This window comes from Loxodonta africana, chromosome 19 (assembly GCF_030014295.1).
Source record: "Loxodonta africana isolate mLoxAfr1 chromosome 19, mLoxAfr1.hap2, whole genome shotgun sequence".
In the NCBI taxonomy this organism is placed as follows: Eukaryota; Metazoa; Chordata; class Mammalia; order Proboscidea; family Elephantidae; genus Loxodonta; species Loxodonta africana.
Window position 1 is genome coordinate 1,712,061 of NC_087360.1, and position 17,334 is coordinate 1,729,394.

General features: G+C 46.5%; 1 protein-coding gene across 1 annotated transcript in view; it reads left to right on the top strand.

The window, feature by feature from the left end:
• RIMBP2 (RIMS binding protein 2) overlaps positions 1-17,334 on the top strand; it is a 236,471-nt gene that overhangs the window by 139,921 nt on the left and 79,216 nt on the right. The window lies entirely within an intron of this gene.

A 17,334-nucleotide genomic window follows, 5' to 3' on the forward strand; every position in this document is an offset into this window, starting at 1 on the left:
GGTGCAAACAGTTAAGCACTTGGCTGCTAACTGAAAGGTTGGCAGTTCAAACCCACCCATCTGCTCCATGGGAGAAAGCCCTGGAGATCTGCCTAGAACGATTACAGCCTAGAAGACTTTAAGGGGTAGTTCTACTTTGTCACATGGAGTCATTATGGGCTGAAATCTCCTCAGCTCTTAACAACAACATTGATGATGTAATGTTGCAACTGAGGAGACAATGTTACAAGGCTAGAAGTACATGGTGATACAATGTTGCACTGATGTACAATGTTAGGAGGCGAGAAGAGCAAAAAGAGAAAGCCCAGTGTGATGGTTAATTTCATGTCAAGTTGGCTTGACTGTGGTGCTCAGTTGTTTGGTCAAACACTAGTCTAGATGTTGCTGCAAAGTATTTACATGCAATTAGCATTTGAATTAGTTGGCTTTAAGTAAAGGAGATTTAAGTAAAGGAAGTTACCCTCCACAACATGGCAGGCTTGATCTGATCCATTGAAGGCCTTAAGAGCGAAAACTGAGTTTTCCTGAGGGGAGGATTCTGCCTGCAGGGTAAGAATAGACATTCTGCTGTAATTGCCAGCTCTCTCCCACTGCCTGGCCTACCAATTTTGGAACACAAGACTGCCAGAATACCCAGCCTGTTGCCTGACCTATGGATTTTAATCTTGCCAACCTCCATGATTGTGTGAGCCAATTCCTCACAATAAATTCATAACCGCAGGAGCCAATTCCTCAAAATAAATACACCCCTCTCTATCCCTCTACTTTTTACTGGTTCTATTTCTCTAGAGAACACTGACTAAGACACTGTGGTAACCCAGGATTAGTAACTGCAGAGGCAGCTATCATTTCTGGGACTTGGCGGCGGGGGGGTGGGCGGGGGGGGAAGGGACAAAAGGAAGGAGGTGGGATTCCAGAGCCTGGAGCGTGGAGGGGGCTGGACCTGGCCCCTAGAGCATGAGGTGCAGTCCCGTCCATCTGGTGCTGAGACGCCCATGGAAAGTTGTGTAGCTGGGAGTGCCTTGCAATGCTGGAACGGAGGTGCCCACCACCCAGCCATTGCTGGGACAGGGGATACCTATGGGCACTGGCCACAGAGAGGCCCTCTCACCCATCCCACCTCATCCCCTGCTAGCACTCCTCACTGGCGAGGGTGTCTGGAGACAGTTTGCAACCTTCCAGCCCCATCTTACAGAGCAGAATCCCGAAGGGTAAACCTGGGGTCAGAGGGGACATTAGGGGGCAACCAGCACATTTAGTCTTATCTGTCCACCAAACCCTAGCAATGGAAAGGACCAAGGGCATCAGCTCCATCTTACATGTGAAGAAATCAAGAACCCACTAGTTGAACACCACCTCATGTATTTGTATTGATCCAAGTCCAAAAACCAGGTCTGCAGATCCAGTACTCTTACTTTTTAATGGATTAATGGGGAGTGAATGTGACGTGCACCATGATTTCCTATTTTTTCAAAACACCCTTTCAAATCTGTCTTGCTTCTTCTAACAACAGAAAAGCTATTTTCCTCACTTACAATTTTAAAATCATCCCTCGGAAACCTGGGGTCTCACATGAGGAGTTTCCTGAAATCACAGGGTGGCTCTGAAAGCCTGCGTTTTGCAGCGGGTGTTGCCCAGTGGTGTTCCCCTACCCCTGGCTGTGAGCACTAGAGTGTGATTCTCATGCAGAGTGTGTCCTTTTTTATAAGAACAGGATTCTTCCTTTAAAAGTTCTCTGAAAACACGAAGTCCACTAGATCTCTCCCACCCACCACCACTCTTAAGTTCCATTTGCAGTTTTCTTTCTCCTGTAACAGGATTATAGGAGTTTTCAGAAGCAAGGGATTAAACACTCTGGTAAAAATGGATGTCAGGCACTAAGAGCCTTGGAGACTTGGTGGTGTCAGCCCGACGTTTAGCAAGAGGAGCTTAGATGGCAGAACACGTCTCACGGAAAACGCACACATGCTGGGCTGTCTCAGCCACCTGGTTAATGTACTTCAGGCTGGGAAGGAGGCTGGAGAAAATGCCTGGGAACTTGTTGGGAATAAACACAAGATCTGAGTTCCAGCAGCAGAGTTCCAAACCCATCCAAAGCCTCCGAGTCAGTTCTGACTCATAATGATCCCGTGTACAACAGAAGGAAACACTGTTTTGTCCTGTGCCACCTCACGACTGTTATGCTTGAGCCCATTGTGGCAGCCACTGCGTCAGTCTATTGCATTGAGGGTCTTCCTCTTTTCTGCTGACCCTGTGCTTTACCAAGCATGACGTCCTTCTCCAGGGACTAGTCCCTCCTGACAACATGTCCAAAGTATATGACAGGAAGTCTCCCATCCTCGCTTCTAAGGAGCATTCTGGCTGTACTTCTTCCAAGACAAATGTCTTCGTTCTTCTGGCAGTCTATGGTATATTCAATAGTCTTTGCTAACACCATAATTCAAAGGTGTCAATTTTTTTTTCTTTTGGTCTTCCTTATTCATCATTCAGCTTTCGCGTGCACATGAGGTGATTGGAAATACCATGGCTTGAGTCAGGCACACCTTAGTCCTCAAAGCGACATCTTTGCTTTTTAACAATTTAAAGAGTCCTTTGCAGGTTTTGTTTTATTTTTGCAGTAGATTTGCCCAGTGCAATATGTCATTTGATTTCCTGACTGCTGCTTTCGTGGACGTTGATTGTGAATCCAAGTAAAATGAAATCCTTGACAACTTCAGTTTTTCCTCCATTTACTATGATGTTGCTTATCGGTCTAGTGAGGATTTTTGTTTTCTTTATGTTGAGGTGCAATCCATACTGAAGGCTGTGGTCTTTGGTCTTCATGAGTAAGTGCTTCAAGTCCTTTTCACTTTCAGCAAACAAGGTTGTGTCATATGCAAGTTGCAGGTTGTTCATGAATCTTCCTCCAATCCTGATACCCCGTCTTCTTTATATAGTCCACCTTCTTGGATTATTTGTTCAGCATATAGTTTAAATAAATATGGTGAAAGCCTACAACCCCAACATACAGCTCTTCTGACTTTAAACCACGCAGCATCTCCTTGTTAGAAGCACTGCCTCTTGGTCTATGTACAGGTTCTTCATGAGCACGATTAAGTGTTCTGGAATTCCTGTTCTTCCCAGTGTTATCCATAATTTGTTATGATCCACAAAGTTGAATGCCTGTGCATAGTCAATAAAACACAGGTAAACATCTTTCTGGTATTCTCTGCTTTCAGCCAGGATCGATCTGACATCAGCAATGATATCCATTATCCCAAGTCCTCTTCTTATCTGGCTTGAATTTCTGGCAGTTCCCTGTCAGTGTACTGCTGCAATCACTTTTGAATGATCTTCAGCAAAATTTTACTTTTGTGTGATATCAATGATACTGTTCAATAATTTCCACATTGTGTTGGATCACCTTTCTTTGGAATAGGCACAAATATGCATCTCTTCCAATTGGCTGGCCAAGTAGCTGTCTTCCAAATTTCTTGGCATAGACGAGTGAGCACCTCCAGGACTATATCCGTTTGTTGAAACATCTCAACTGGTATTCCATCAATTCCTGGAGCCTTGTTTTCTTGCCAATGCTTTCAGTGCAGCTTGGACTTCTTCCTTCAGTACCATCAGTTCCTGATCACATGCTCCCTCCTGAAATGGTTAACTGTCGGCCAATTATTTTTGGGCAGTGACTCTATGTGTTCCTTCCATCTTCTTTTAATGCTTCCTGCATCATTTAAAATTTTGCTCATAGAATCTTTCAATATTGCAACTCAAGGCTTGAGTATTTTCTTCTGTTCTTTCAGCTTGAGAAATGCCCAGCATGTTCTTCCCTTTTGTTTTTCTAGCTCCAGGTCTTTGTACATGTCGTTATAATACTTTGTCCTCCCGAGACGCCCTTTGAAATCTTCTGTTCAGCTCATTGACTTCATCATTTCTTCCATCTGCTTTAGCTACTCTATGTTCAAGAGCAAGTTTCAGGGTCTCTTCTGACACCCATTTTGGTCTTTTCTTTCTTTCCTGACATTTTAATGACCTCTTGCTTTCTTCATGTATGGTGTCCTGATGTCATTCCACAACTCTTCCGGTCTTTGGTTATTAGTGTTCATCATAGCTGTCCTCGAGATGGTCCCTAAATTCAGGTCGTATGTACTCAAGGTCATACTTTGGCTCTCATGGACTTACTCTTATCTTCTTCAGCTTCAACTTAAACTTGCATGTGTGCAATTAATGGTCTGTTCCACAGCTGGCCCCTGGACTTCTTCTGACTGATGATATTGAGCTTCTCCCTCATCTTTTCCCACATATGTAGTCAATTTAATTACTGTGTATTCCATCTGGTGAGGTCCACATGTACATTCTCTGTTTATGTTCTTGAAAAAAAGGTATTTGCAATGAAGAAGGCATTGGTCTTGCAAAATTCTATCATGTGATTTCTGGTGTCCAAGGCCAAATTTTCCAACTGCTGATCCTTCTTCTTTGTTTCCAACTTTTGCATTCCAATCACCTGTAATTATCAATGCATCTTGATTGCATGTTTGATCAATTTCAGACTACAGAAGTTGGTAGAAATCTTCAGTTTCATCATCTTTGGCTTTAGTAATAAGCGTGTAAATTGGAATATTAGTTGTATTAACTTGTCTTCCTTGTAGGTGTATGATTATTATCCTATCACTGACAGCCTTGAATTTCAGGATAGATCTTGAAATGCTCTTTTTGATGATGAACGTGATACCTTTCCTCTTCAAGTTTCATTCCTGGCATAGTAGACCATATGATTGTCTGATTCATGACGGCCAGTACCAGTCCATTTCAGCTCACTAATGCCTCGGATATCGATGTTTAAGTGTTCCATTTCATTTTTGATGACTTCCAATTTCCCTAGATCCATACTTCATACATCCCACAGTCCTATTATTAATGGATGTTTGCAGCTGTTTCATCTCATTTTGAGTCATGCCACATCAGCAAATGAAAATCCCGAAAGCTTGACTGCATCCATGTCATTAAGGTTGACTCTACTTTAAGGAGGCAGCTCTTCCCCAGTCACATTTTGAGTGTCTTCCAACCTGAGGGGCTCATCTTCCAGCACTGTATCAGACAGTGTTCTGCTGCTATTCCTAAAATTTTCATGGGACAATTTTTTCAGAAGTATATTTCCAGGTCCTTCCTCCTAGCCTGTCTTAGTCTGGAAGCTCCTCTGAAACCTGTCCACCAAAGATGACCCTGCTGGTATTTAAAATACTGGTGGGATAGCTTCCACCATCACAGCAACATGCAAGCCGCCACAGTACAACAAACTGACAGCTTAGTGGTGGGTATTCAGCGTTAGAGTTAAATAATGAATCTAACTGCACGACAGGTAAGGCCAAAGACAAAAGCAGGAAGGTTTACAGCTAATTGTGACCATATGGAAATCTAGACTAAGGAATGCCAAATTTTTGGATATTTCCCCATAAACTGCAAACTCCCAAATTTAAATCAAATTTTCTCTTTTTAAATGCCAGCAACTATTCAGACAACTTAAAAAAAAAAAAAAAAAAAACAGTTGCCATGGAATTGATTCTGACTCATGGTGACCCCACGTGTACAAAGTAGAACACACTTCATAGGGTTTTCAATGGCTGTGACCATTTGGAAGCAGATTTCTGGGTCTTTCTTCTGAGGCACCCCTGGGTGGTTTTGAGCCACCAATCTTGCCATTAGCAGTCAAGTCCTTAGCCATTTGTGCCACTCAGGGGCTCCTTAGACACTTTGGGGCCCATTAAAACATCTCTTTGCGCCAAGTCTAGTTCTACAACCACCATTTTGAATAATCTCCCCCCACACAGCACTGTGAGAAATCTTATTTTTTGCCACATTGTGGGATGCCATGGACATGCATTTTGGTTTTGTTGGCTCTTAGACCCTGGTGATCCTGCATGGATGGAAATGGAAACAACACTGTTGACAGTTCCATCTGGGGAGAGGCCAGGAAGAGAGTGAACATGTCTATAACTAGCAACCCCTTCAAGCTGAGTCCAGCCTGGCCAAAAGGGGCATTTTGAAAAAGGATTCTAAGCTCTGCACAGATCCCCGAAGACTTTTCCATGCTAGACAGATAGGCGATTACATCTTCTTTCATCCAAAGAAGTCAGAATGCATTGTTCTCTTCCCCAGGGCTGATGAATTGTGGTAGAAGAACGTTCCCTTTTCCACTGGAGACATACCAGATGCATCTATCCAGGGTTGAGAATTCTGCACGGGCAGAATGAAAACTTGTGTTTATTTTCCTCCTAATGTGTAGGAGCTTCTTTCACAGGGGCTGGTCATTTTAATCTTCCCAGTGAGCCTGTTGGGGGGTGGGTTGTGATGCTCATTTCTACAGGTGAGGAGAGTGAAATGAGAGAAGTGAATATTTGCTGACAGCAGCAGCTAGCAGAAAGGTGAGCTGGGGGGGTCCAGGATTGAGCCTCAGCCTTCCTTTCCTACATCTTTACTGTCCTTGTGCTCTGACATGATAGAGCTGCCTTCTCCTGGCCCTGCTCCCTACAGCCTACCTACGCTGCCAGGGGTGAAACGGACTCTTGGAAATACATCGCAGGCACATGGCTGTCAGCTACAGGGGCAGAACGTTTGGAGCAAGGCCCTGAGATAAATCACGGCTTCGATTCTGCTCAGACATTTTCCACGGGAGTCATCTCCATGGTTCCCATAGACAGCTCGAGGTGCTGTGTCCTGGTGGAGTGGGGCATGCTTGTTCTGTTCCAGGACCCCAATCAGGAAACCACGTTGCACTTACTTGTCATGTCTCCTTGGTCTACTCAGATCTGCCAATGTTCCTCCAACTTTTCCTGTTTTTTATAACTCTAATACTTTCGGGAAATCCCTGGGTGGTGCAAAGTGTTAACATGCTCGGCTGCTAGCCGAAAGTTTGGAGGTTCAAGTCCACCCAGAGGCACCGTGGAGGAAAGTCTTGGTGATCAACTTCTGAAATACCAGCCTCTGAAAACTCTGTGGGGCACAGTTCTACTCTGACGCACATGGGGCTGCCGTGGGTCCAGACTGACTTGACAGCAACTGCTAGTGGTGTTGTGGCTACAGAGGTGCCGTGTTGTGAGCAGACGACACCTTTGGGCTTAAACTCAGGACACAGTTTCTAACACCCAGAGGTCCCGGAGTCAGCTATACATGAGGTGGACTCAGTTAACCATTCATCGCTGTGACCGGTCGTTGGGGGGAGGAACGCGGTCTAATCCAGTGAGCGATCCCATTTAGGTGGGCAACACAGAGAACGGATCAAGCCTGAATCTGTCTTGTTGGCCCAGTTTGCAGAACTGCCATTTTTATTAGCTCACATATCTCAGGGTTGCCATGATGGAGAATTTGAAATTTGGTGACGGCTGGAAGGAAGAGACTGGAAGGCCAGAGCTCTTTAGTGAGTGGTGCCGTCTTGTAACAACACTGGAAGACTATCTCTTGAAAAACGAACTGCCTTTTTAAAAAGGCACTTACATATTTTCATTGCTTTGCTCTGTGTGGAGGGACCCTAGGAGGCTCTGTCTTTCCATTAACAAAGTCACCATGGGCCTGCTTTCCTTCCACATTAGCAGCTGGGAAGCCCAGAGGTTCAATTTAATGCCCAGTCTACGGGTGAAATCATTTTCATATGATCTGCTAGTATAATTTTTTCCTGCATATTGTTCTGTTTTCATCATTATCCTTAACTGCCTTATTGTACAAGTATTTTTATTATGGGCATCCTTGAACCCTTTTTGGGAGTAGGGGGACTGTAGCTTTTAAGTGATTATGTGGTCCGTACGGTGAACAAGCACACCATGGAGTCACCTTTATCCAGGGACTCAGTTCTGAAGTCAGCCTGCTGTGCCAGAATCCCACGGAGAAAAACTATCCTTGGAAGTCCCTGTGCAGGAGCCCTTGGGGTCACTGCTATCTGCACGGCAAACTGTCCTGCCAGCCTTCCCTCCAGCTTGGAGCGGGTCCTGTTGCCAGGTAGAGCACCAGGTGCAGTCGTTTGTATTCAGGGGCCCGGGTGTCCATAGGTGAGACACCTTACACACTAGAACAGCCCTCAGGAGGTGAGCTGCTTCTGGCAGGAGAAGCTCATGGAAACGGACCGCAGGGGGTGGGAGGAGCAACAGGTGTGTCTCTTCCTTGAGTTACTTCAGGCACTTTTGCTTGAGGGCTCGGTGGCATCTTTTTTAAATTGAGGTAAAATTCACATACCATAAAATTAACTGTTTTAAAGTCAGCAATTCAGTGGTGTTTATTACATTCACAGCGTTGTTCACCCATCACCTCTCTCTATTCCAGAATTCTCATGACCCCAAAAAACCCCATACCCATTGTTATGGATTGGAATGTGTCCTCCCCAAAAAATAAGTGTTGTAAGCCCAAACCTCTATGCCTGTGGTTATAATCGCATTTGGGAGTGGGTTTTCTCTTATATTAGTGAGGTAAGATTAATGTAGGAAGTGTGTTGAGTCAATTCCTTACAAGCAATAAAAGGAGCAGATTAGGCAAGCAGAGATGGGGGAAGAGAGTTGCCAAGCCACATGAAGATTGCCCAGGAGCGGAGGCTCAGAAGAGACAAGGTCCTTCTTCCAGAGCCGACAGAGAGAGAAAGCCTTCCCCTAGAGCTTGTGCTCTGAACTGGGACTTCTAGCCTCCTAAACTGTGAGAAAATAAATTTCTGTTTGCTAAAGCCATCCACTCATGGTATTTCTGTTACAGCAGCACTAGATGACTGAGACACCCAGTAAGCAATCTCTCCCCATCCTCTCCCCACAGCCCCTGGAAATCACACCTCTGCTCTCTGTCTCTGTGCATTTGCCTATTCTAGATACCGTATTTTCACAAATAACGCACCCACACGTATAACGTGCAGCATAGGACACTCATGAAAATAGCGAGGGGGGTTGCAAGGTTGGCAAAAGCGTAGAGTGTTATAATTTTATATAAGTGGTATAGAATGTCCCTCTGTGTTTGCCTTATTTCACTCAGCATGATGTTTTTCAGGTTCACCCGTGCCACGGCGTCTATTGGTACTTCATTCTTTATGGCTGACTAATATTCCATGGAATGGATGTACCACGTTTTGTTTCTTCCCTCCTCTGCTGTTGGACGCTTGGGTTGTTCCCAGCTTTTGGCTGTTGTAATACTGCAATGGGCACTGATTGCACAAGTATCTCTTTGAGTCCCCGCTTTCAGTTCTCTTGGGTATGCACCGAGGAGCGGGATTGCCGGGCCATTTGGTAACTCTGCGGTTAACTGTTTTTGAGAAACTGCCACGCTGTTTTCCGCCGTGGCTGCAGGATTTTACATTCCCACCAGCTGCGCACAAGCATTCCGGTTTCTCCACATGCTCTGTCCGCCCCCTCCCCACCGCCCCTTCCCCCGTATCAGTCCCGTGGAATGGATTGATTTTCCCAGGTCCCACCCCTTGTTGGTGAGAAGAGCTGCTGCAGAGCAGCCTGGGCTCTGGTGACACCGGCCGATGGGGATGGGGTAGAAATCCAGCTGTGTTTGTTTCCCAGTATAATGACAGAGTGCAAGTCACAGGTGTGCGTGCGCTGACGAAACCCAGTCATCACAAGGCCGCGTTCAAAAGGCAGATATTTCTCTGGGTCAGAAGCCCGTGTCAGACCCAGTGCGGTGTGTTACATTGTTCCACCTAAGGTTGTCTGTGACCTGCATTTTACACACACGCACAACCAGACTCATTACCGCCAAGTCAATTATGACTCATAGCAACTTTATAGGACAGAGTAGAACTGCCCCATAGGGTTTCCAGGGAGCGGCTGATGGATTCAAACTGCTGACCTTTTGGTTAGCAGGCGAGCTCTTAACCACTGCGCCACCAGGGCTCCTTTGTTAGACAAATATCTTCTAAATAGCCTGACATGCTCCTGTATAATCGCACTGTAGCACATATAACAAGAGTGGATTTCAAGTTGGTCAGCAATGGCGTCTGTAGTTCTCAGTTGAAGCAGGTGCTGTTTATAGACTTTTCTGAAAAAACTGAGCTGTTTGTAGCTAGAAGGGAATGTAGAGGTTTGCTTTGCCCTCTCTGCTTCTCCCCACCCTCAGACCATTGTAGGAAACCCGGTGACAACTGTCTCAGCAGCAGTGTCTTTCGGATTGAGCAACCTCGATTCTGTCTTTCTTACTCCAATTATCGTTTACACTTTGCACCATGTATTTATACACACTATCTCGTTAAGTTGCCAAGAATGTTTAGAAAGTTGTTGCTGCTATCAAGTTGGTTCTGAACTCACGTGGACCCCAGGCACCAGGGACGGAAATGCTCCCCAGTCCTGCACCATCCTGTGACTGGTTGCAGACCCAACCATTGCGATCGTTGGATTTTGTCTGGCTGATTTTTGGAAGTAGATTGCTAGACGTTTCTTCCTAATCCCTCAGTCTGAACACTCCGCTGAAACCTGTTCAGCATGACAGCAATCCGCAGGCCTCCACCGACAGACAGGGGTGAATCTGCATGAGGTTTATCGGCCGGGAATTGAACCTGGGTCAGGACCAGGCACAGTAGGGCACTCCCGTTCTGCCCTGGGGTTCTCTCCTCTCCCTTTGCTCCGGCTCCTTCACCACGTCCCCTGGCTCCCTCGCCCCTGCCCTCCCTTCCCTTGCCCACCTCCACTTCCTCCTCCCCCTGGTCTGTCCTTCAGGTGAGAACCACTTAAGAAAGAAAGAAAAAGAAATTCAACCACATCCCCGTGTTGACCTAAATAATTTTATTTACCTGCTATTATAGCTGATAACAGAATTACGTCACTCTCATAAGATTATGTTAGACTTGCATATTGTAACTACATGGTCTGTATTGCATTTTAACATAATGTTATTAATTTCTTATTCACAATCTAATTATATATATAGAGAGAGAAAACTGGTTATAGATTTTTACAGCTTTTCTCAACCATAAAGCGAAATAAATGAACAGATTAGAGAGATACCAGTACATGTAGCCAATAAAGTTCAAAATTCAAACTCCCTGTCATTTACTGAGTCAGATGTTATTTTACTGAAACTGGATTTCCCCTTGTATGTCAACGCGGTGCCATTTTGTAGTCGGCTGGAGGTTGACTCAACGTTCCCACCACTGGTCTCCTTCAAACACCTGTGAAACCTTCGATCCTCAAGAAGAGTGAAGCCATTTGGGTTTCACTTTGCACAAAGCACGAAAACACACACGTTTCTCTCAGCTCTGTCCTGGGCTCTCTCTGGTCTCGTTGCTCACCTTCGTTGTTTCAGTTTCTTCGGTCCAGGGCAGTGATAAACACAAACACAGGTGTTGGCAACCAGTCCCGAGTGACACTGCTCTTAGCTGCTGTTGAGTTGGTCTCCAACTCATGGTGGCCCCGTGCACAACGGCACAAAATGCTGTCTGGTCCTGTGCCATCCCCATGGTGGGCTGCGGACTGGGCTACTGCGGTCCACAGGGCTTTCACTGGCTGATATTTGGATGTAAATCACCAGGCCTTTCTTCCTAGTCTCTCTTAGTCTAGAAGCTCTGCTGAAATCTGCTCAGCATCATAGCAACGTGCAAGCCTCCACTGACAGACGGGTGGTGGCCGTGCACGAGATACACTGGCCAGGAATTGAACTCTGGTCTTCTGTGTGGAAGGAGAGACTTCTGCCACCGAGCCACCAATGTCTTTAGTAACCCAAATCTCCTCCTCTCTCCCTGCCTACGGGGATTTTACACTGCTCTTTGTCTTTCTGTGCCCCCACCCCACCTTCCCAAAGAGGTCTAACATCTTTTACAAAGTGTTCCGCTTTGTAGCCAAACTCAACCTGTGGACATATTTGTTTCGGGGGGACCATATGGTGTGCATTTTTATCTGAGTTACAGTTGTTATTAGGTGCCATCGAGTTGATTCCGACTCATAGTGACCCTATGTACAACAGAACGAAACACTGCTGGGTCCTATGCCATCCGCACAATTGTAATTATGTGTGAGCCCATTGTTGTGGCCGCTGTGTCAATCCATCCCACTGAGGGTCTTCCTCTTTTTCGCTGACCCTCTACTTTACCAAGCACGAAGTCCTTTTCCAGGGACTGATCCCTCCTGATAACATGTCCAAAGCATGTGAGATGTAGTCTCGCCATTCTCACTTCTAAGGAGCATTCTGGTTGTACTTCTTCCAAGACACACTTGTTCATTCTTTTGGCAGTCCATGGTTATTCAGTACTCTTTGCCAACACCACAATTCAAAGGCATCAATTCTTTTTCAGTCTTCCTTATTCACCATTTAGCTTTCACATGCATACGAGGTGGTTGAAAACACCATGGCTTGGGTCAGGTGCACCTTAGTCTTCAAGGTGACATCTTTGCTCTTCAACACTTTAAAGAGATCTTTTGGAACAGTTTTACCCAGTGCAATGTGTCTTTTGATTTCTTGACTGCTGCGTCCATGGGTGTTGACTGTGGATCCGGGTAAAATGAAGTCCTTGAGAACGTGAATCCTTTCTCCATTTATCATGATGTTGTTCATTGGTCCAGTTGTGAGGATTTTTTGTTTTCTTTATGCTGAGGTGTAATCCATACTGAAGGCTGTGGTCTTTGATCTTCATCAGTAAGTGCTCCAAGTCCTCTTCACTTCCAGCAAGCAAGGTTGTGTCATCTGCATAACACAGGCTGTTCATGAGTCTTCCTCCAACCTTGATGCCCCATTCTTCTTCGTAGAGTCCAGCTTCTCAGATTATTTGTTCAGCATACAGATTGAATAGGTATGGTGGAAGGATACAACCCTGACGCACACCTTTCCTGACTTTAAAACCCGCACGCAGTATCCCAGTATTTGAGTTAGTAACCAATATGTAAAAACAGGAATATTTCAGATAGAAATCTAGACTTTCAACTCCTGGAAAACCTGGAGAAGAGCTGAGACTGTTGGCCTCCCTAAGCGGTGCAGGTGGTGTGCGTTTGATTACCAACCTTAAAGGCTGGACCCACCCAGCAGTCCTACAGAAGACAGGCCTGGTGATCTGCTTCTACAAAGCTTACAGCCAAGAAAACCCTGCGGGGCACAGTTCTACTCTGTCTGTAACACGTGGGAGCACCATGAGTCAGAATTGATTTGCTGGCAACAGGTTTTTTGTTTTGTTTTGTTTTTTTGGTACCTGTAGGTTGGAGCTAGGAGCCTCGGTGGCACACTGGTTAAACGCTCAGCTGCTAAGTGGAAGGTCAGTGGTTCTAACCCACCAGTGGCTCTGTGGGAAGAAAGTCCTTATTGTAACCCTCAAATAAAATCCCCGGAACTGCTTGTTTCTCACCCTGCTTGGACCTGGTCTTAGCCTCTACAGGTTTATCTGTAAAGTGAGGGTAAGGACCATGTCCCTTCCCTTCTGAAGTTGCAGACAGTTAAACAGATTCAACAAGGCTGCCAGGGCGTTCTGACTCTTATAGGGAAGACTCTCATTACACACCCAGAACAAACAAACAAAAAAACCAAACCCACTGTCACTGAGTTGACTCTGACTCATAGCAACCCTACAGAACAGAGTGGAATGGCCCCACAGGGTCGCTAAGTGTTGGAACTGACTCGACGGCAACGAGTTTTTATTAGGGTTTCCAAGGAGCAGTTGTAAATTTGAACTGTGACCTTTTGGTTAACAGCAAAGCTCTTAACCACTGCACCACAAGGGCTCCATTAGGTGCCCACGATTTCTTTTTCTCTCTCTTTTTTTAAAATTTATTTATTGTGCTTTAGGTGAAAGTTTACAAACCAAGTCAGTCTTTCATACAAAAAGCCATACACACCCGGCTGTGTACTCCCAGCTGCTCTCCCCTTAATGAGACAGCACACTCCTCCTCTCCACCCTGTATTCCCTGTGTCCATTCAACTAGCTCCTGTCCCCCTCTTCCTTCTCATTTTGCTGCCAGACAGGAGCTGCCCACATAGTCTCATGTGTTTACTTGAGCCAAGGAGCTCACTTCTCACCAGAATCATTGTCTCTTTTATAGTTCAGGCCAATCCCTGTCTGAAGAGTTGGCTTCAGGAATGGTTCCAGTCTTGGGCTATCAAAGGGTCTGGGGACCATTACAGTCAGGGTCCCTCTGGTCTCAGGCAGACCATTAAGCCTGGTCTTTTTACAAGAATTTGAGGCCTGCTTCCCACTATTCTCCTGCTTCATCAGGGATTCTCTGGTGTTGTGTTCCCTGTCAGGGCAGTCATGGGTGGTAGCTGGGCTGCCCACGGTTTCTAACTCTTAACCCCTATTACCTTGCATGTCTTTGGACTCCCAGCGCCTAAGACAAGAACTGTTTCCATTGCAAAGAATCCTCCCCTGGAGAGAGCACTAGTAAACCCCCAAGCAGATGCAGGGAGGCTGGTTTCTCTCTTCGCTGTTTCATCTCCTGTCAAGAAGGCTGAGGTGGAGGGAGGTTTCAGGCAGTGCATGTTGGGAAAGTTCTTCACCATCACACTGCTGGCGGGGATGAATCATCAACCCCCCATCTCGGGTGGTGATGTGTGCCGGGCACTCAGCTGTGGTCAGTGGTCAACAGTGTCATACCCAGCCGGGGCCGAGGTGGGCCCGCACACGGAGCTGTGTGTGCATGTGTGACATGAGGCCCCGGGGTGCTGGCTGCTTACCCCAGGATGTGGAAACCTTGTTGCTCAGACAAGAGTGTCAGGTGACATTAAATCCAAGTCCTCCTCCTCTCTGAGTAGTCATAGCTGGTGCCAGCTCGCCTGCTGGGAGCGTCTGGTTTGGTCGTGTTGCAACTCCAGCCCACATCTTTTGGGGCCCTCAGGTCTCCAGCACGCAGTGGATACACACGCTGTGACTTGGCAGCCTTTCTTTGGGGGTGGTGGTTAATTCAGGGAGCCATGGCAGCATCCTTGGGTCGAGAGCCTTGGGCTTGCCCCAGGTCAGTCATGAGAGCATCCAGGGTGAGTCCTCCTCCTCCTCGCATCTTTCTAGGACCAGCAGTGCGAGCAGTAGGCGTTTTCTGAATCCCCCTCCAGGGCTCCAAACCTGTGCATGTCAGTGTATCACCCGTGCTGTCTCTGCAGGTTTGGGGCCAAAGTCTGCTTCAGCTGCTGCGCTGAGTGAAATCGCTCTTGCTTCCCCGTCTCCAGCCCACCTCCGAGCCTGTTCAGGGGCTCTTGTTGTTGAGTGCCATCGAGTCAATGCCCACTCACAGTGACCCCACATGTAATCTTTATGGAAGCAGATTGCCAGGCCTTTCTCCTGCACAACTGCCGGATGGTTTCAAATCGCCAACCTTTCTGTTAGCAGCTGAATGTTTAACCACTGTGCCACCGGGGTCATTTGTTCAGGGGTAGACGAGGGGAATGGTAGCAGGTTTGTGACTAACACAGCCTCAGACTAGTACCTTCGCTTTTTCTTTGAGACTTTACCTGGCTGTCTGTCGATGGATGGGTTTCACCGGTGTGTGACTCTGCTGCGTTGGTTTGTGGTCTGTAAGTGCGGGATGCAGCGGCTGTTGGTTTGGGGATGTTTTTGCACCTTGTTAGTCCTCTCTTCCGGCTCCTTACACTGAGGGGAACCCGTGGGTTACATGGCACGTGAAGTGCTGATACATGCTTGGTCCAGGTCTGGAAAACTGCTTTGGGAAGAGATGGCAATACATTTGGCCCTTTCATGGTGATATCGTGGGTTGGAATTTCCTGGAGTGGATGAAGATTTTCTGCTTCTTATTGGGCGGATAGATTTTGTCAGGTTAAGCAACTGATATTGAATTGCTGGGGTGGGATAGAAACAAAATAGATGAATCTTAAGTTCGGCTACAAGCACCAGAAAGTTGGAGGCAAGAACCATCCCTGTTTCTTTTCCCGACGGTCCTTTCTTGCAATCCGCTCTTCTTGAGTGAGATACAAGGGGCAGGGGATGGTATGAACTCCGTGCTTGTCTGATGGTTGAAAGTGGAAGGTGCCTGCAGCAGGGAAGGGGGGCACTTTTTTGAGTCTTAATGTGCACAGGGCCCTGTGCTCAGCTTGGCAGGGGACTCTCAATTTGATGCTCACAACGACCAGATGGAATGGGCACTTAGATCATAGAAGACATAAGTGAGGTTCAGAGACACCAGCCAGTGGGTCCAAGTCATGCAGCTGTCAAGCAGAAGGGCCAAGTTTACATTTATGCAGTTTGACCCTGGTGGCGTAGTGGTTACGTGCTGTGGCTGCACCAAAATGTCGGCAGTTCAAATCCACCAGGAGCAACTTGGAAACACTATGGGGTAGTTCTGCTCTGTGCTACAGGGTCGCTCTGTGTCGTAATCGACTCAGCAGCAATGTTTTTTTTTTTTTTTTTTCTGTCAGGTTGGATTAGCCAATAAGCAAAGTAAGCACAGGTCTACTTGTGCTTACTTACCAATCTGTAGTGAACAATTTCACATTTTTTCACCACATCAAAGATTCTGCTTCTGCATGTACGTCTGGCATCTGTCTCTCTCCTAACCCCACAGCACCTTCCTAAGAATCCAAGCCTTTTTCCAAATTTATAATCCCTGACAGGGGCTGATGACTCAGTAAACAAGTCGTGTGACAATTTCACACGACTTTCACCACATCAACGTGAAATCCACTAGAAATCATCCACTACAGATTAGCAAGTAAGCACAAGTAAGCCTGTGCTTACCTTGTTTATTGGGTAACCCACTCCTGTCTCCTGTAACTTTCCGAGACACGCTGCCTTAGTTTCCCTGGGGGATCTAAAGGCCAGGAGCTAGGCGCCGTAATCAGTACTAAACCAAAACCAGTTGTCATTGCGTCAGTTCCACCTCCTGGTGATTCTGCGTGTCTGTCAGAGTAGAACTGCTCCGGGGGGTTTCAGCAGGGCTTTGAACTGGTTCTTTCATGTGTGATCCACCGCTGAGAACTTGTGTGTCCACCCCAGATAGACTGAATCAGAATCGATATCGTAGCAAGATCTATAAAAATCACCTGGTGATCTTGTTAAACTTTGGATTCTGATTCAGTATATCTGGGGGAGGACATGCAAATTCTCGGCAGGGGGGCCAAACCAGAACAAACTGGTCTGAAACCCTGGTTTTCACCCGGCCTTTCTCCCGAGGCGCCTCTGGAGTACTGGAAACTTCAGCTTCTCAGTCAGTAGCCGAACACTTCACCATTTGCAGCGCCCAGGAACTCCAAATGCTTAATACAGGATATTTTATTTCATCCTATGACACCATCAAAGTGCCATTAGCCCTGTTTTATTGACTAGGAAGCTGATGGCTTGGTAAGGTTGAGAAACCGTCCCAAACCACACAGCTGTGGACGGCAGAGCCAATACCCAACCCTGGTCTGATTTCAGGACCAGAACCTTGACTGCACTCTGCTGTGTCCCGGAAGTTGGAG